This window comes from Plecotus auritus (genome assembly GCF_963455305.1).
Source record: "Plecotus auritus genome assembly, chromosome: X".
Lineage (NCBI taxonomy): Eukaryota > Metazoa > Chordata > Mammalia > Chiroptera > Vespertilionidae > Plecotus > Plecotus auritus.
This window is the reverse complement of record NC_137784.1, coordinates 12,341,187-12,361,448: the sequence shown is the minus strand read 5'-3', so window position 1 is coordinate 12,361,448 and position 20,262 is coordinate 12,341,187. Positions and strand designations below refer to the sequence as shown.

At 42.5% G+C, this 20,262-nt stretch overlaps 1 protein-coding gene across 11 annotated transcripts in view; it reads left to right on the top strand.

Annotated features, from left to right (window-relative positions):
* SH3KBP1 (SH3 domain containing kinase binding protein 1) overlaps positions 1 to 20,262 on the top strand; it is a gene marked incomplete at both ends in the record, with an annotated part of 338,781 nt that overhangs the window by 23,628 nt on the left and 294,891 nt on the right. The gene's annotated exons all lie outside the window — the stretch shown is intronic.

The window sequence follows — 20,262 nt, the reverse complement described above, 5'->3', positions numbered from 1 at the left end:
CGTCTCCTCCACGCTGGGATCCCGGCACCTGGCGCAGTGTCTCAGCCACGATGGGCAGCAAAAGAAACATCTTTGTTGAATGAGTGAAAACAACATGTGATGTATGACTCTAAAGCCAGAATCTCATTTCCCCAAAGTGGAAATTGCTATTTAATAGTATTGCTTAGGCTCATCTCCTGCGCACATCACGTGTTTGGAAGTATTTCTCTTTTGAAAGATCTGAGGAAATAAGTAAGAATTATTCATTAATGTGTTTGGTAGGAGAATTTTGGCCTCATGCCAGCATTTGTGTCCAGACAACTTCTACCATACATGTAGCAGGGGTGGGCAAACTTTTTGACTCGAGGGCCACAATGGGTTCTTAAACTGGACCGGAGGGCCGGAACAAAAGCATGGATGAAGTGTTTGTGTGAACTAATATAAATTCAAAGTAAAGGAGCGGAGGGGAGAGCAAGAGAACCCTCCGCTCTTTCGGCTCCGCGGGCTGGATAAAACAGCCGAACAGGGAGGGATCCGGCCCTCGGGCCGTAGTTTGCCCACAGCTGTTAAGAGCATTCCTGTAACCCTTGATTAGCCATTAACAGACATTTCTTTTGCACTAAACTCATCAAGAAAAACAACCCAATCAGTGATTGCTCCTTGTAAAGGGTGCACTGTCGTGAGGGCAGCTGGCTGGCTGGCTTGTCTTACTGTCCAAGGTTTCCTTGCCATGGTCCCCCACAGAAGAAATCTTCCACTTTATCTTTCTTAGTTGTGGTCAGTGTTCAGACTTGCCACACTTCCTCCTGGGGATGTAATGAAGCACATGCGTGGGCCCTGGGTTGTGTAGAGCAGATTTGAGATAAGGGAGCCAATGTGCTCATTTCTGCAGGGTCCTCATCCTGCATTTTAGGGAAGTGTGGCTGGCCCTCTGTGCAATGTACGATGTTTTTCTTCTCCTTTCCTCTTGTTCTACTTTATGTTTAGCCTGAACTCCGTCCCTGGCGTTTTGCTTCAGGATTTTTTTTTCTTCCTCCCCAGGGAGTAATTGCTTAGAAAATGCCCTCTTGTCAAAAACATAAAGTCTCCAATATCATAATTTGGTAATGGAAACGCCATTTTGGCTTAATTCCAAAATTTGTCATTTGGCTTATATTTTATTTTATTTTTTAAATTTCTTTATTGATTAAGGTGTTACATATGTGTCCTTATTTCCCCATTACCCCCCAACCCCCCATTCATGCCCTTACCCCCCTGTTGTCTGTGTCCATTGGTTAGGCTTATATGCATGCATATAAGTCCTTTGGTTGATCTCTCCCCCTTACTCCCACCCTCTCCTACCTTCCCTGAGGTTTGACGTTCCGATTGATGTTTCTCTGTCTCTAGATCTATTTTTGTTCATCAGTTTATGTTGTTCATTATATTCCACAAATGAGTGAGATCATGTGATATTTATCTTTCTCTGACTGGCTTATTTCACGTGGTTCTCAACCTTTCTAATGCCGCGACCCTTTAATACAGTTCCTCATGTTGTGGTGACCCCAACCATAAAATTATTTTCGTTGCTACTTCATAACTGTAATTTTGCTACTGTTATGAATCATAATGTAAATATCTATGTTTTCTGATGGTCTTAGGCACTAAAGCAGCGGATCTCAACCTGTGGGTCACCTAAGACCATCGGAAAACACAGATATTTACATTACGATTCATAACGGTAGCAAAATTACAGTTGTGAAGTAGCAACGAAAATAATTTTATGGTTGGGGGTCACCACAACATGAGGAACTGTATTAAAGGGTCGCGGCATTAGAAAGGTTGAGAACCACTGATTAGCATAATGCTCTCCAGCTCCATCCATGTTGTTGCAAATGGTAAGAACTCCTTTTTTACCGCAGCGTAGTATTCCATTGTGTAGATGTACCACAGTTTTTTAATTGGCTTATATTTTAGCTGTTGCTAATGGTTCGGGAAATTACGGCACGATGGCAGGCCCCTTTGGAAGCTTGTGGTGACTGGACTGTCGGCTGTCTGCTTTTGTCAGTGTGTGAACACTCATTTGGGGACCAGTGCACTGTCACAGGCACCGCAATCTTTTAATGCTTTCATGCTTTGAGAATTCTAGGAGCCCTATGCCGCTTCACAGGTAACTTAAGAATTGCTCAAAATAGAGCTTAAATGGCCCCATGGTTCTAGCATTATAAGTCATAGCCCTTCATTTTTAGGCCAGCCTTTGTTAGCCCTAACTACTGTCAAGCCTGGGTAATAGGAATCATTAAACAGGACCTTGTTGTTTGGATGCTGTTAGAGTTTGAACCCTAACTCCCAGCTAGTTGGAAAGAGAACCCCACTCTGTTGAAATATGGAGTGTTGACTGCCATGAGGCTTTCCCTCTTTACCCCCACCCTCTATTCAGGAGGATTCTGTTTCACTGTGCACTTAGGGTACTCGCCACTAACACACACACACACACACACCACACACACACACACACACACACACACACACACACACACTGAAAAGAGTGAATTCTGGCTCTCTGGGAATTTATGGCACTGGTCAAACAACCAGAATAGATTGGCATACACCAGCTTTGAGATCATTGAAGAAAGATGCTGAGATGAAATCCACGCACTGTGGGGTCTGGATGGTCTGAATGGAAATTGTCATCTCTATACTTAGTTGCAAATTGATGCATCAGATGATAGGTAAGACTAGGCTTAACTTGCATTGCTCATTTCGTAAGTAATAATCTCATTTTACTATCCCCATTCTTGCCCACCTTCAGTTACAGAAATAACTCTGAGTGGGTTTTCTTTTTAAAGATCTGTGTCAAGCAGATACCACATAAAAATGGCACAAGCAAAGCATTTTATTTAGCATTGCCCTGTGACACGAAACCATGGGTGTTTTCTGTCCCTGGGCACTGGTTTCTTTGGATGGAAGGCCTAAGGAAATGGAGGCCAATGGCAGCCAGTGGCACGGAGCCAGGCCTTCAGGGGAGACAACTTGAAAGTGTTGTGGATGTTGCATAGATAGTCTTACTTAAAGAATCACTTATTCAGCAGGCCTAAAACAAGCTACTATAGCGTTTGATAACTAGGTGTATTTATTTCCTATTGTGCCACAAAATTAGGAGAATTTTTACCACAATTAGGAGAATTTTAAGTCCCCCCCCCCCCCATATTAGGCTTAAAACAACACAAATTTATTATCTTATTGTTCTGTAGATCAGAAATCTGATGCGGGTCTAACTGGGCTAAAATCAACATATTGAGAAGGCTGCATTCCTTTTTGGAAACTCTAGGGAGATTTCAATTCCCCTTCCCTTTCCTTTTCCTTTTCCCTTTCCCTTTCCTTTTCCATTTCCCTTTCCCTTTCCCTTTCCCTTCCCCTTTCCCTTTCCCTTTCCGGTGTCTAGAGACTGCTCATATTCCTTGGCTCATGGCCCCCTCCCTCCATCTTCAAAGCCTCTAACAGTGAGTCATGTTCTTTTCATATCGCATCATTCTGACCTCTTTGCACACAACTTAGACTTTTAAGGATCCTTAAGATTATATTAGGTCCACCTGGATGATTCAAGCTATTCTCCCTATTTTAAAGTCAGCTGATGAACAGTCTTAATTCCATCTGCAACTTTAATGTCCCTTGCTGGTATTCACAGGTTCCAGGGCCAAAGGTCAGTCATTTTGGTGGCAGCCTGCATGCAAGACGGAGTCCATCTTTGCAGAGTTTGAGGAAGTTGAGAGGGAGATTTCTCTCAGCCCAGCACGCCATGAAGTTTGTCAGGTGCTTTGTTTCTCTGTAGGACTGTCCTGGCATTTGGTGATCCCAGCTGGGACCCTCACCTAGCGCTACCCTCCCAGGGTTGCTGGAACTTGGGGGGATGGCCTTGAAAAAGAGCAGGGAGTTGGGATGGCTGGTAACAGCTGGGCTGACCAGCAAGAGAGGAATGAGGAAGCAGGGGGACGAGAACAGGAAATGACAGAAGAGTCTGCCCCTTGGGAGGAAGAAAATAGAAGATGGGGTTGGTTACATCTGGCCCCAAAGAAAATAAAAGCCTGGGTTTTTTTGTTGTGTGCTTTGTGGTTGATTCCATTGTTGAGTCAACTTGGAGACTCTGGACTAAATAAGTTAGTTTGGTCATGTTTTGGACATCCAGTATACTCCAGCCCCTACAAGCCCCAAGGGTTCAGTGTGGACACTTGGTATCCCAGGGGAGGCTTATCACTATCCAAACAGCTCCCTCTGGAGAGAGTAACTGCCCAGCTGAAGACCTTGTCCCAGGAGGGCTTTGCTCTGGGGAGTATAGAATGAGCTGGCATATGCCGCCAGAGCCATAAACATGTTCTCAGGAATTTTAAGAAATAATGTGTTGTGAACTGATGACCTAAACTGGTTGGCCTTTGAAGAATTGTCAGATTCTTTGGGGAAACAATTGAAGGGAGCCTTGTACGTCCTTTCCCACATTCTCACGACCAGGAGGAATGTTACAGGAAAAACATATCTCAGACCAATTGTGACCACTCACCCAGACAATTGTTACTAAGCAGGCACAGAAGGAGCCCTCAATCTGTCCTTCCATCTTAGCAAAACTAGTGCTCCCTGACTAACAGAGAGACATTCAAGACAGATGTGATGGTGTTCCGGGGGCAGCATTTAGCTAGCCCCCTGGGAGGGGAAAGGGCCCTCCTTTAATGGTCCACCATGGGCCTTGACACACTCCAGGGCCCCTCTTTGCCCCTCTTTGAACGGGATGGACTGCTGGTCTTCCTAAATTCTTCTACATGGTTCTTGCTAGGGTCAAGATGCCAGTATAGTATTTTCACCCAATCCAGAGAGCAAGGAGCCGTTACTCATTTCCGTTATACTATTGACTAGTCTGGGGCGAAGGGATTCTGATTAGTCTTTCAAATGCTGACCCACCATCTCTGCAGTATTCTCTTCTGATTTGGGTACTTCAAATATGAACTGAGCACCTTCAGGGTAAGGATTAACTGACATATGTCTATATATCACACTGTCTATTTTTTAAGGGTGAATTGATTAAAATTTATTTTTAACTTTTTATTTTTCTTTTAAACTTAAGGAAAAGATACAAAAGTAGCATAGTTTCCATATTCCTTATTCAGCTTCCCCTAGTGTTCACATCTATATTTATAAAAGCCCTGTGACCGAATGGCAGAACAACCAGAACGACCGGTTGAACAGTCGCTATGATGCGCATTGACCACCAGGGGGCAGATGCTCAATGCAGGAGCTGCCCCCTGGTGGTCAGTGCACTCCCACAGTGAGAGCGCAGCTCAGCTGACCAGGATGAGCAGCATCCCACAGCTGCTGGTACCCGCAGGCCACACCCCCCACTAGTGCACAAATCCGTGCACTGGGCCTCTAGTCTTACATAATCATAGCACTGTTATCAGAACCAGGAAATCAACATTGGTGTAATAGTATTCACTAATGATCTTATTTAATTTCATCAGTTTTCTACGAATGCTTCCCTCTCCTTTTTTTTTTGTTGTTCTTGGATCCTATCCAGGTTCCCACATTGCATTTAGTTGTTATTGTTCCTCAGTCTCCTGAAATCAGTGACATTTCCTCAGTCCTTTCTTGTCTTTCATGACCTTAACACTTTTGAAGAGTATTGATCCGTATTTGGTTGAATGTCCCTCAGATTGGGTTTTCTCATGATTGGACTAAGATTATGCATTTTTATAGTGATGAGATACATATAACATAAAATTTACCATTTTGACCATTTTAAGTATACAATTCAGTGGCATAAAGTACATTCACGATGTTGGGCAACCATCATGATTATTTCCAGAACTCTTTATCATCTCAGACAGAAACTTAAGTGGTCGCACTCCATTACCCACTTCCCCCAGACCCTAATAACCTCTGTTCTACTTTCTGTTTTTGATTTTGCCTGTTCTAGGTACCTCATATAAATGGAATTATATAATATTTTTCTTTCTGTGACTGGCTCCCTTCACTTAACACAGTGTTCTCAACGTACATCCATGTTGTGGCATGTATCAGAACCTCATTCCTTTTTAAGGCTGAATAATACTCCATTGTATGGATCACATATTCTTATCCATTCATCTGTTGATAGACACTTGGGTTGCTTCCACCTTTTGGCTATTGTGAATAGTACCTCTATGAACTTGGGTGTACAGGCATACCTCATAAATATTGCGGGTTCCGTTTCAGACTACCATAGTAAAGTGAATATCACAATAAAGCAAATCACATAAATTTTTTGGTTGCCCAATGCATTTAAAGTTATGTTTACACTATATTGTAGTCTATTAAGTGTGCAATAGCATTATGTGCATACCTTAATTTAAAAGTACTTTATTACTAAAAACTGCTAACCATCATCTGAGCTGTCAGTGAGTCATAAACTTTTTGCTGGTGGAGGGTTTTGCCTCGATGTTGGTGGCTGCTGACTGATTGGCATGGTGGTTGCTGAAGGTTGGGGTGGATGTGGAAATTTCTTAAATTAAGACAACAATGATGTTTGCCTCAATTGACTCTCTTGTGAATGATTTCTCTGTAGCATGTGATGCCATTTGATAGCATTTGCCCACAGTACAATTTCTTTCAAAATTAGATTCATTCCTCTCAAACCTGATTATTGCTTTATCAGCCAAGTTTATGTGATATTTTGAATCATTTGTTGTCATTTCAACAACCTTCACAGCATCTTCACCAGGAATAGATTCCATCTCAAGAAACCACTTTCTTTGCTCATCCATCAGAAGCAACTCCTCATCCGTTGTAGTTTTATCATGAGATAGCAGCAGTTCAGTCACATCTTCATCTACTTTTAATTCTAGTTCTCTTGCTATTTCAACCATAATTACTTCCTCCACTGAAGTCTTGAACCTCTCAAAAGCATCCATGAGGGTTGGAATAAACTTCTTCAAACGCCTATTAATGCTGATATTTTGACCTCTTCCTAGGAATCACAAATGTTTTCAGTGGCACTTAGAATGGTGAATCCTTTCCAGAAGGTTTCGATTTATTTTGCCCCAGATCCATCTGGGGAATCACTATCTATGGCAGCTATAGCCTTACAAAATTTATTTTTTTTTCAATTACAGATGACATTCAATATTGTATTAGTTTCAGGTATACAGTATAGTGGTTAGAAATTTATATAACTTACAAAATGACCCCCCAATAGGTCTTGAACCCATCTGACACCATACATAGTTATTATACAATTATTGATTATGTTCCCTAAGCTGTACTTTACATCTCCATAACTATATTGTAACTATGAAATGCATCTATATATATAAAAGCCCTGCAACCAAATGGCGGAACAACCAGAACGACTGGGCGACCAGTCACTATGATGTGCACTGACCACCAGGGGGAAGACACTCAATGCAGGAGCTGCCCCCTGGTGGTCAGTGCGCTCCCACAGGGGGAGCACTGCTCGGCTGACCAGGATGAGCAGCGCTCCCACAGGGGGCCAATTCCTGCAGGCCACACCCCCACCAGTCCGTGCACTGGGCCTCTAGTTTCTCAACACATTAAGCACCCAGTCAGTCACCAGTGACTGACACTATACTTTCCATCTGGAAGACAAAACTGGCTGGGTGCTTAACGTGTTAAATAATAAGACTTGGAAGTCAAAATTACTCCTTGATCCATGGACTGCAGAATGGATGTTGTTAGAAGGCATGAAAACAACATTAATCTCATTGTATATTTCCATCAGAGCTCTTGCATGGCCAGGTGCATTATCAGTGAGCAGTAATACAGGGTGGGGCAAAAGTAGGTTTACAGTTGTGAGTACACAAAACACAGAATTTATTCTTGTATATTATTTATTAATTATTGTATTTTTCATACAAACAACTGTAAACCTACTTTTGCCCCACCCTGTATTTTGAAAGCAATCTTTTTCTGAGCAGTAGGTTTTAACAGTGGGCATAAAACATTCAGTAAACAAGCAAACCATGTTATAAACAGATGTGCTGTCATCTACTCTGTTGTTCTATTTATACAGTGCAGGCAGAGTCGATTTAGCATAATTCTTAAGGACTCTAGGATTGTGGGGCGTGGTAAATTAGCATTGGATTCTACTTAAATCCAGTAGCTGGATTAGCACCTAACTAGAGAGTCAGCCTATTCTTTGAAGCTTTGGAGCCAGGCATTGGCTTCTCCTCTCTAGCTATGAAAGTCCTAGATGGTATCTTCTTTTAATATAAAGCTGTTTCATCTACACTGAAAATATGTTGTTTAGTGTAGCCACCTTTATTAATTATCTTAGCTAGATCTTCTGGATAACTTGCTGCAGCTTCTCTATCAGCACTTGCTGTTTCACCTTGCACTTCTGTGTTATGGAGATGGCTTCTTTTTTTAAATCTCATGACCCAACCTCTCCTAGCTTCAAACTATTCTTCTGCAGCTTCCTCACTTCTCTCAGCCTTCATAGAACTGAAGAGAGTTAGGGCCTTGCTTTGTATTAGGCTTTGGCTTAAGGGAATGTTGTAGCAGGTTTGATCTTCTACTCAAGCCACTAACATTTTCTCCATATCAGCAGTTAGACTGCTTCACTTTATCATTCATGTGTTCACTAGAGCAGCACTTTTCATTCCTGTCAAGAACTTTTCCTTTGCATTCACAACTTGGCTAGCTGGCACAAGAGGCCTGCCTCACTTTTAGCCTATCTTGGCTTTCAATATGCCTTTCTCACTAAGCTTAATCATTTCTAGTTTTTTATTTAAAATGAGAGACAAGAGACTCTTCCTTTCACTTGAATATTTAGAGGCCATTATAGGGCTATTAATAGGCCTAATCCCAATATTGTTGTGTCTCAGGAAATAGGGAGGCCCGAGGAGAGGGAGAGAGGGGCGGGGAATGGCCAGTCAGTGGAGCAGTCAGAATACACACATCTATTGATTACGTTTGTCGTCTTATATGGGTGTATTTCGTGGCACCCCCAAACAATTGCAATAGTAACAATTGAAGATACTACAGATCACCATAACAAATATAATAATAATGAAAAAGTTTGAAATAATGCGAGAATTACTAAAATATGATGTAGAGACATGAAGTGAGCAAATGCTATTACAAAAATGGCACTAATAGACTTGTCCAATGCAGGGTTGCCACAAATCTTCAATTTGTAAAAAAAAGCAGCAGTATCTGTGTAGTGCAATAAAGCTAAGCACAGTACAATGAGGTCTGCCTGTATAAGTAATTGGTTCACATTTTCAAAAGAAAGGAGTGTGGAATAACTGGAGAAGATAGGGTCTGGAGCCGACAGGAAAAGGTACTATTCTGTTTCTCCCATCCCTGACTGAGGCTTTTACAGAAGAGAGAGACTGGGGTAGGAAGGGGCAGTAAGATGGTAGGGAGATTCAGAGATGGGTCAGAAGGTCAAGGGGCCAAAAGGAGAGAGGGAACCCATGTTGTCATACTTGCCCAAAGGTGCCACTATAGGGAGATGACCTACAAGGTGCAAAGCAGGACCACTGGACAGAGTCAAGGGCTGGGGGAAAGAACTGGCAGGGAGTCAGGACCATAATCTGGTGTAGCAAGGGCAGGAGGGTATAGGTACTGGTTCAGATGGAAATTAAGTCCACTTACTACCTCCTCCTGCTCTTTCCAAATTTTTGTGACCATATCACCCAGTAAGAAATATATTTAGCATTACAACCTGGTGCACACAGCCATCATTTATGATTGAACTACTCATTTCACAGAAAACATTTACATTCACTACATGAAATGTAGTCTGATATTTTTTAATCAAATCTGTTCCTTTTTTTCCTTTTTAAGCTTAATGTGACCTGGTTTGCTCTCAGTCTGAAAATGCAATGCTCCATGAAGCCTCATATGCAAAGCTCTTTCTGCCAGTTAGTTTTTCTTTTTCTATCCACCCTTCGCCATGAAAGTGTAAACCATGTAATTGATCATGTTTCCTTTTTTGGTTTAGCTATCAGGAAACTCAAAGCTAAATTGGCTTGACCAAGCAGTCTGCGTATATCTATACAGTGGACTTATGTACACTGATGCTTTAACTTTCCCTGGCTCTGGTCCTTTTAACTGTATTTTTCCTGACCCTAATTATTCATGTATTTTTGTTTTATTGCGTAAATTCATAGGAGCTGCCACAAACCTATGTGGAAAGTGATGGAATGTGATGATAGAATATATTAAAAAATAATTGAGAACCTTTAAAAATGTTTTGATTGATTTCAGAGAGAGGAAGGGAGAGGGAGAGGACAGAAACATCAATGATGAGAGAGAATCATTGATTGGCTGCCTCCTGCACACCCCACACTGGGGATCTAGCTAGCAACCTGGGCTTATGCCCTGACTGGGAATTGAACCGGGATCCCTGGTTCATAGGTCAGCACTCAACCACTGTGCAGCACCAGCTGGGCCATTGAGAACTTTTGATTTCAACTAAGAAAAGCTGTGGAGTAAAGTCTGCATCCTTAGAGATTTTTCTTTGAAGTGAGAAATGGACTATATTATTTTCTTTTTGCTCTGTGATTCTCTTATTTATTTTTCTGGCCTCTGTTTATTTCAGATTATCTAGAAAGCACTGCCTATCCTTTTAGTTTAGTTCTTAAAAGAAATTTACCCTAGTTGCCAAGTTAGAATTGGGTGAAGTTGGTATTGGTGTAAAGGAAGGTGTCATTTTATCTTTAAATAGGGACATTTTCACGTGCACTTGCATGTCCTAGAATGCCATTTGTTTATGGGCACTTTTTTTAAATCCTAGGAATGTCCCTTAGTCAAGTGCACTGCTTCAGCTCTGGTGCTCATCCCCCTTCTAGCTTTACTGTCCAACTGGTTAACTGCCACCTGCAGTCTCCCACCATGAGTCCACCTGCCACCAGTGTCTTCAGAGAGAACCCACATTTATGGTTGTATTTTCCCTCTGCTCCAAACCTCCAGTCACTCTTCATGCTTCTGGATAAGGCAGTCTCTTGAACTTGTACCAAGGCCAGAACCCGCCTTGCCCTGTGGTTAGTGCACCCTAACTTTCACTGCACCCCATGTCAGAAGGCTTTGAGGGAGGATGACATGAAGACCACCTGATGCACCTGGACCTCTTGAGAGGTGATATAGACAAGGGCGGAAGAGTTTGGAACTGAGTCACTTTTATTTACTGAAGTTTTCAGTGAGCAAATGAAAACTAAGCAAAGGAACAAACAAGACTAGTATTAGCTCCAGGAGGAAAAGGTTTCAATAGAAAAGAAACAATCCTAGTGTAGCTGGTGGCTAGGCTTCCAGTAAGGTTTTGTGGTCCTAATGATGTAACCATGTGTATTAGTTTTCTGGATCGGTCAGAACGAAGTACCACAGACTGGGGGGCTTAAATAACACAAATGTATTCTCTCACAGTTTTCTGCAGGCTAGAAGTCATCTGTAATGACACTATTTCCAAATAAGGTTACATTCTGAGGTACTGGCGGGGGGGGGGGGGCTAGGACATATGAATTTTTGGGGGAAACAATTCAACCCTGAAAAACATAGAACACCGATACAACCAAAATGCTGATCTACCCATCTAAGAGGTGAGGGAAGGTAGGAAATGTGTAGAGGGAGTAAGAGAGGAGAGCAACGACTTGGGATTCCATGCAGGGAAAGCTGCAAATAATGCCCAAGAGTGAAGACATCAAGGCATATGGTGTTAGCATCTTTTTTTTTTTTAAATATATTTTATTGATATTTTACAGAGAGGAGGGGAGAGGGATAGAGAGCCAGAAACATCGATGAGAGAGAAACATCGATCAGCTGCCTCCTGCACACCCCCTACTGGGGATGTGCCCGCAACCAAGGTACATGCCCTTGACCGGAATCGAACCCGGGACCCTTCAGTCCGAAGGCCGACGCTCTATCCACTGAGCCAAACCGGTTCGGGCTGGTGTTAGCATCTTACTTAGAGACTTGGAAGCAAATACCAAAGGATCAACTAGAAGAGGTAAAAGTGGTTGCCTCTGGGGAGGGGAATTTGGGGAAGGGTGGGTGAGTATTCTTTTTCCCAACAGACCTTTACAACTATTTGAATCTCTGAGCATGCGCAGAGTGACTTGGGTGACAAGGACCTGTGTTGCCCCTGCTGCCTGCACTGAGCTGCTCTTGTCTTCATTTGAGATGATAAAAGGAAGTGGGGACTGTATCTGTATTAAAGGTCACGCTGACAAGAAGTGAAGTCTCAGGCTTTCTGGGACCTATTTTTTTTGTTTCATTCTGAAAGACTATAATAGTTACTTTTTAGCTCTCTATATGACATCTACTTTAAGATATTCAAAAGCAGGGTCTTGAGGGACAATGTAATTTATTGCATATTTGAATTTCTTCAGAAGATGTCTACTTTTTTCTCTGTTGCAGTTATCGATTGAGAAATGAGCTAGAAGCATCTGACAGGAACTGTCACCAGGCCTTGGTGAAGTTAGTTGGTTTTTTTTTTTTTTGGTTATGGGTACTTGTTTCATGTTTGCTTCTGTGGGGGAACAGCAGAGATAGATTTCCTCTCCTTTATTTTTTTTCTGAAAGCTTCCATTTTACCTGTGCAAACCTTTCTCTCTCCATGTTCCTGTGATATGATGGGGAAACCGAGTGCTGAAGTGGGCACTTGGGTCTGCACAGAGCCCAAGTGCTATTGAAGTCAAATCGCTCGTGCAGTGTGCTAGTCTGTTAAGTAGCAGGCCATCTGTGGAAATGATTAGAAGAAAAACACACGTGGTTAACGAGCAGAGCAGAAAAGTTAAAAAATACTTTATGACATACAGTTAAGTTGGTACTAGTTAGAAATTAATGTTCGCACCATCAGTGTACACACTTAATTGACAAAAAGGAGTCCAATTACGATATGTGGCACATCACTCAATGTACACTGAAATGCTTAGTTTAGAATTTTACGTAGTCCTTGTTTGTGTAGTATTATGCCAGGTAGGGGCTAAGGGTAAATAAAATATATGCCCAATTCCTTCTTTTAAGGAACTTAAATTTGTTTTAGAGTGATAAGACATAATTTAAGAGATAATAAGAGTTCAAATAACAATCTAAGACAGAGACTGGCAAACTATGGGCTACAGACCAAATCTGACCTGCTGATTATTTTTATAAATAAAGTTTTATTGATACACAGATATGTTCATTCCTTTTCCTATTGTCCATGGCTAAGTTCTCGCAAGAGTTGAGTAGTTGCAACAGAACATATGGCCCACAAAGCCTAAAATATTTACTATCTGGCTCTTGCAGAAACAGTTCAGCAACTCCTGGTCAAAGACAATACTAAGTCAAAAGATGTTACAAGGCAGTGTATAATAATTAGAAATGCTTTAGTAACTCTGTAGTTAGTAAGTCTGAGAATGTAGTGGGTGGTCTGAGACAGAGGTTGAAGTTGACCTCAAGCCATGAAGATGGAGGACATTTTGTGATGTAAGAAATAAGGAACCAGATTTCATGTATGATAACATACATGGTGCCCTTTGGGGAAAAGTGTGTGGGGTGGGGTGGACCAGGACTATCCAGCTGGAATTGGGGCTGAGGACTGGGTATAAATGCAAGTGAGGTTGTCAATATCAAACCTGCACCAGGTTGAGATCCTTTGAGTTCCAGGGTCAAGAATGGGAACTTCCCCAAACGTGCTTTTTTTCAAAGACAACATTAATTTAAAATAAATATTGATTGCAGATCTGTTATATGTTTGACCTCCAAGAGGATGTTAGCATTCATTGAGGCACACCTCCTTGTGGACTAGTAAATCCATCTTTTTTTTTTCATGTAGTGCTAGTTCTAGGTGTGTTTAAAGAAATATTTAATTTCTCAGAGAGGTTTAACCTTGAGATCCTCTGAAGGCTACAAATGCCAGGATACTTGTATAGATAGGCAATCTCCCTTTCCATGGCAGCAATGTTCTGGAGAGTCTTTTGAGAAAGGAATTTTGGAAAGAAATGTGTAGATGAGAAATGTTGGGAGGGAGGAAAGAAGGAAGGAGAAGACTCCCTCCCCTCACGCGTCTTTGGCCACTACTTTGTCTTTGCCTTTCCTTTAGAATTTCTGTCCACTATTTTTTTTGTCTAGGTCTGCAAAGCTCCCTGCACATGTCCTTGCAGGGTGTGCTTCCACCCTCTGGATCCCCAGCCCTATGCACTTGGTCAGTTATAACCTTTCCACTTGCCACCATCTCCCCCATCCCATGACTGCCCCCTCACAGTCTGTATCCGGCTGTCTTGGCACCTGGCAGACATTGAGCTCCCTCATTCTCCTTTGATCAGTTGCTGGAGGCCACTAAGCTCAGCTCTGGATCCTTTTTCTCCTACTTGGGTACAGCCCCAGGGTGCCCATTCACTGCTTGGCTCAGGCCCTACTGGGCTCTGGAGGGTTGGTGAGGATGGGCCAAGGGGCTGTTGTCCATTCTGTTGGGTCCTCAAAGCCACGCATTAATGCTCTTACCCACTCCTTTGTACACGTACACAGACATACATACACACTGTGCAAAAAAAAAAAAAAAAAAACGAAAAAGGAAAATTCCATAGTGCATTTTGCACTCAGCTTCTTTTATTTTTTTAAATATATTTTTTATTGATTTCAGAGAGGAAGAGAGAGAAATATCAATGATGAGAGAGAATCATTGATTGGCTGCCTCCTGCATGCCCCACACTGGGGATTGAGCCCACAACCCCGGGCATGTACTCTGACCGGAATCAAACCATGACCTCCTGGTTCATAGGTTGACGCTCAACCACTGAGTAACGCCGGCCTCTTCTTGATTCTCTTTTCATCCTTTCCTGACTTCTCTCCCATGTTGGGCTCCTGACGGATATTCCGGTTGTTTAGCCCAGTGTTCCTGTTCTTTCAAACTCTTAATAAATACTGGATCAAAGAGCCCTTCTGACTTAGAAAATGCCAGGTAAGAATTTATAAGGGCCGGCAGGCAGGCCTGATTTGGCCTGGTTTCATATTTGAATATACTACCTGTATTCATATGTGCAATGTGGTTATCTTCACATTTTTATCTGTGTAGCCACAGTCTCTAGACCTTTCATCCTAGAAAACCATCAATTGAAAAAACATGAACAGGAACATGGGCGAGAAAAGAGGCTTTAAATCCAGACTAGCTGGCGGCTGGGATATCAGCTCCCCACCCTTGGACAAGTTATCTGGTCTCTCTGGGAATCAGATTCTTCCCAAATTAGGAACAGCAATAGGCACCTCGTAGAGTGTGTGCCAATTACAATTGCTGTGTGACAAATTGATCCAAACTTTGCACCTTCAAACAACCATTTTATTACGCTCATGGATTTTGTGAATTTGGACCAGACATGGTGGAGATGGCTTGTTTCAGCTCCACAATGTCTGGGTCCTTAGCTGGAAAGACTTGAAGACTGGGGGGTGACTCGACAGTGGGGGAGCTGGAATCATCTAAAGGTTCTGACACTCACATGTCGCAGGCTAGGTGACTCAGCAACAGGGTGGCTGACTAGAGTGCCTACGCGTGGGCCTTCACTATGACTTGGCCTCCTCACAGCATGGTGGTCTTCCAGGTGTTACAGCAAGTGGGTTGGAAACTGCAGATTAGCTTCTTGTCGCCCTGCCTCCAAAGTCATACAACATCCCTTCCCTGAACTCTCCTGGTCACAGTGTTCACAAGCCTGCCCAAATTCAAAGGTGCAGGGAGGGAGATTAGACTTCCCCTGTTGATAGCTGGGATCGCATTCTGGAAGAGCATGACAGATGGGAGAGACTGCTGTAGCCATCTTGGGAAGTAGAATCTGCCACAGAGTGGTTGCTACAGTTTAATGATGTGATGAGGATAAAGGCACCTGGCACCCAGAAGTTGAGTCTATTTTCAGCCCAGGCCAGTGTGGCTCAGTTGGGCGTTGTCCCATGCCCAGAAAGGTTGCCGGTTTGATTCCCAGTCAGGACACATGCCTGGGTTTTGGGCTCGATCCCCAGTAGAGGGCGTGCGGGAGTCAGCTGATCAATGTTTCATTCTCACTGATGTTTTTCTCTCTCCCTCTCCTTTCCTCTCTCTGAAAATCAATAAAATATATTTTTAAAAAGAGTCAGTTTCATTCAGCAAGTGTTTATTATGTTCCGACTATATGCCAGGCATTTTGCCAATGCTGGGTCTCCAGGGGCAAACACTGCAGACCTGCTCCCTGCCTTCCTATAGCTTTCACTTAGTGGGTGGGGGATGCAGGCAGCAATCCAAATGTGGTTAGACCTGTGATGAGGATTCAGAATGCCATCTCCTTTCACGGAGCCGGACTGGTTGAGTGTCTGGATTTCTTTATTTCCTTTGAAGTGAGAATAAAGTGGAATTTCACCACAGTGAATGCTGGGGAAGGGTCATCTGCCCAGTGTTAACGTGCACCTGCTCACTGCTGCCTTGTTAGTGGTACTTTGGCAGCCCTGAAAGGTGCCTCAGAATCATTACACCTGGGGCCTGCAAGCACCCTGTCACCCTGTTGTTCAATGTAGACTTATGTTCCTCCTTCCTAACATGGGTTTGGGAGAGTGGTGGTGGTGCAGAGAGTCATGTAGAGGACCATCTTCAACCTTGATATGCCAACCCCCCATTCTGATGTGGACCAGGCTGGGGGAGAGAGGCAGGAGGAGGCTGCATAGGTGATTCTGATACCTGGGTGAGGAACCGATGCAATATAGATCAACATGTCTTAGATGACACTGTGTGTGTCATTCCCCTGGGGATCCTGTTACTCTGCAGCTTCGGTAGGTGTGGGTGAGGCCAGAGCCTGCTGCTGAGCAGTGAGGGTGTAGGGAGTACCAGTGAAGTACAGACAAATGCTATCGAGGCTTGCCCTGCCAAATGGGGGGTTAGCTCTCAGAGAATGGTGCACTGAGGGCTAGGCAGCTGATCTACCATGCTTCAACATACATTTTAAAAATACAAATATTGCCTGGCTGGCATGGCTTAGTGGTTGAACATTGACGTATGAACCAGAAGGTCATGGTTCAATTCCCGGTCAGGGCACATGCCCAGGTTGCAGGCTCGATCCCCAGTGTGGGGCGTGCAGGAGGCAGCTGAACAATGATTCTCTCTCATCATTGATATTTCTCTCTCTCTCTCTTTCCCCCTCTCCATTCCTCTCTGAAATCAATAAAAATATATTAAAAATAAAATACAAGTATTCTGTTAAAAACCAGAATCATCATATTTTACACCTAAACAACCAAAACCATAACCTTCCTTATACAAAACTCATCTCAAGAACCTTCAAATCATAGTCTAAATTGGTATAACCAGGCCCTGGCCGGGTAGCTCAGTTGGTTAGAGCATCATCCCAATACACCAAGGTTGCAGGTTCGATCCCCAGTAGGGGTGCATAAAAGAAGCAACCAATGAATGCATAGATAAGTGGGACAACAAATCTCTCTCTCTCTCTCAAATTAATAAATTAAAAATTAAAAGAATTGGTATAGCCATTATGGAAAACAGTATGGAGGTCCCTCAGAAAATTAAAACTAGAATTATCACATGATCCAGCAATTTCACTTTTGGATCTAGATCTGAAGAAAATAAATCATTATCTCAAAGAGATTTCTGCATCCCCCTGTTCATTGCAACATTATGCACAATAGTCAACACATGGAAATGGCTTATGAGTCCATTTGTGGATGAATAGATAAAGAAAATGTGGTATGTATATACAGTGGAAAATTATTTGGCTATAAAAAGAAGGAAATCCTGTCATTTCAAGAGCACGAATAAACTTTGAGGGCATTATGCTAGGTGAAATAAGTCAGAGGAGGACAAGTACTGTGTGATCTCATGTATGTGTGGATCTAGGAAAGCTGAACTTAGAAACAGTAGACTGGTGGTTGTCAAGGGCTCAGGGGTGTGGGAAATGAGGAGTTGTTGGTCAGAGTGCCAATTTCCAGTCATAAGTAAGTTCTGGGGGATCTGGTTGACGGTGGTTAACAATGCTATAGTGTATACTTGAAAGTCACTAAGGGAGTAGATCTTATATGTTCTCACCATTACCACCACCTCAACAAAATGGTGAGTTGAAGGATGTGTTAACTAACATTACTGTGGTGATCATATTGTAATATATAAGCATATCAGATCACTGCTTTGTATACCTTAAATTTACACAATGTTATATGTCAATTGCATCTCACTGAAGCTGAAAAAAAGAAAAGACATAACACATGAACGATAAAAATAAAGTTATAACCTGGCTGGAATGGCTCAGTGGTTGAGTGTCAACCAGGAGGTCAAAGTTCCATTCCAAGTCAGGGCACACACCCAGGTTGCAGGCTTGATCCCCAGTAGTGGGTGTGCAGGAGGCAGCTGATCAATGATTCTCTCTCATCATTGATGTTTCTATCTCTCTCCCTCTCCTTTCCTCTATGAAATCAATACAAGTATACTGAAAAATAAAGTTATATTCTCACTGTATGTGTACATGTGCATACATACACACACACACACACACACACACACACACACACACACCCTCACCCCTCAAACCCCCCAAAATCCAAATTCAGAATGTTCACAAAGGTGGCCTTGCAGCTCTGTCCCAAGGTCCATGCTCACAGACATGTGGTGGAGAATACACTTTGGATTGTACTTGTTGCTTTAAGTAGCTAAAAGTATATTTTAACAAAGGAGTTGGGATTAAGCATTGTACAACCTCCAAAATAAACACAGTTTAAGTTCCAGTTGCCCCAGGATTTCTTTTTTTAAGTTTTCTTTATTGATTTCAGAGAGGAAGGGAGAGAGGTAGAGAGATAGAAACATCCATGATGAGAGAGAATCATTGATTGGCTGCCTCCTGTACGTCCCCTACTGGGAGGGGGATTGAGCCCACAACCCGGTCATGTACCCTTGGCCAGAATCAAACCTGGGACCCTTCAGTTCGTAGGCTGACGCTCTATCCACGGAACCAAACTGGCTAGGGCTCAGGATTTGTTTTAATGCATGTCATGTAGGTAGATAACCACAAATTTGTTTACTTGTGGTATGTTTTATAATTATTCAAAAAATAAACTATAGCAGTAAAAAGGAAAAATAGTTTTGGAACAATTCTTAAAAAATATTTGACAATAGTGCCTTTAGTAACAAATTCAGCCATTGAAACACACACACACACACACACACACACACACACACACACACACACACACACCTAGCCGGTTTAGCTCAGTGGATAGAGAGTCAGCCTGTGGACTGAAGGATCCCAGGTTTGATTCCGGTCAAGAGCACATACCTTGGTTGCAGGGTCCTCCCTGGCCCTGGCCCTGGCCCTGGTTGGGGATTGTGCAAGAGGCGACTATCAATATTTCTCTCTGTCTTTCCCTCTCTCTTCTACTCTCTCTAAAAATCAATGGAAAACTATCCTCAGGTGAAGATTAAGAAAAAACACACACACAAAGACATGTACACACATGCATGCACTTTTAATACCTTGCTGCCTTTCTAAAACCCATCTTCCTTTGCTGTGCATAACACGGTTAGCTGAATCCCTTGTGAAACTACTGATTGCGCCAGTTCAAGTTACACCAGCGCTATGAATTTTTTTCATCTTTTAGGTTCAGTGTAGAACATTATTCTTCTACTTGCACATGGAGAGCATTTTAACAATCTGGAAGTATTTCAGCACGTATTTCTTCAAGATAAGGACAATATCATTTTTACATCTGCAACAATGAACAGTGTTTCCTTATCTTCAGACATCTAGCCCAAACATCCAATTATTACACATAGTTCAAATATTTTAAAAGGCATTTGTTCAAATCTGGATTTGGAAGGTCCATGCTTTGTAACTGGTTGGTTGTCTCTTTTAACCTATGTTCCCACGTCTCTTTTCTTTTTCCTTTGCAATTTTTCTTTTGGTTGAAGAAACGAAGTCATTTGTTGGAAGAGTTAGTTGCCTGCAATCTGTATTTTGTTGACTGCACCTTAGGGTGCCGTCTAACATATTCTTGGGCTCCCCAAACTCCTTGTAAACTGGCAGTAAATCCAGAGGCTTGATCCCCCTCAGGCTTTAGTTCTTTGTTAAGAATGTTTTACAGGGTGGCCCGTAGTTCCCATATGAGGCTCTCAAGCCTGGTGTCTCTCTTTTTGTAATGTTAACAGCCGTTAGTGACCATTGCCCAGGTCCTTGATTACATTAGAGGTTGCAAAATGTTGATTGTCTAATTCTCTCATTCTGTCTTCAATTATTAGCCAGAATACTCCTAATGAAGAAAAACTTCTCCTCATTGTTGCTTATTCTGGATCCATATGGGAAAGGCAGGGCAGATATTTTATTC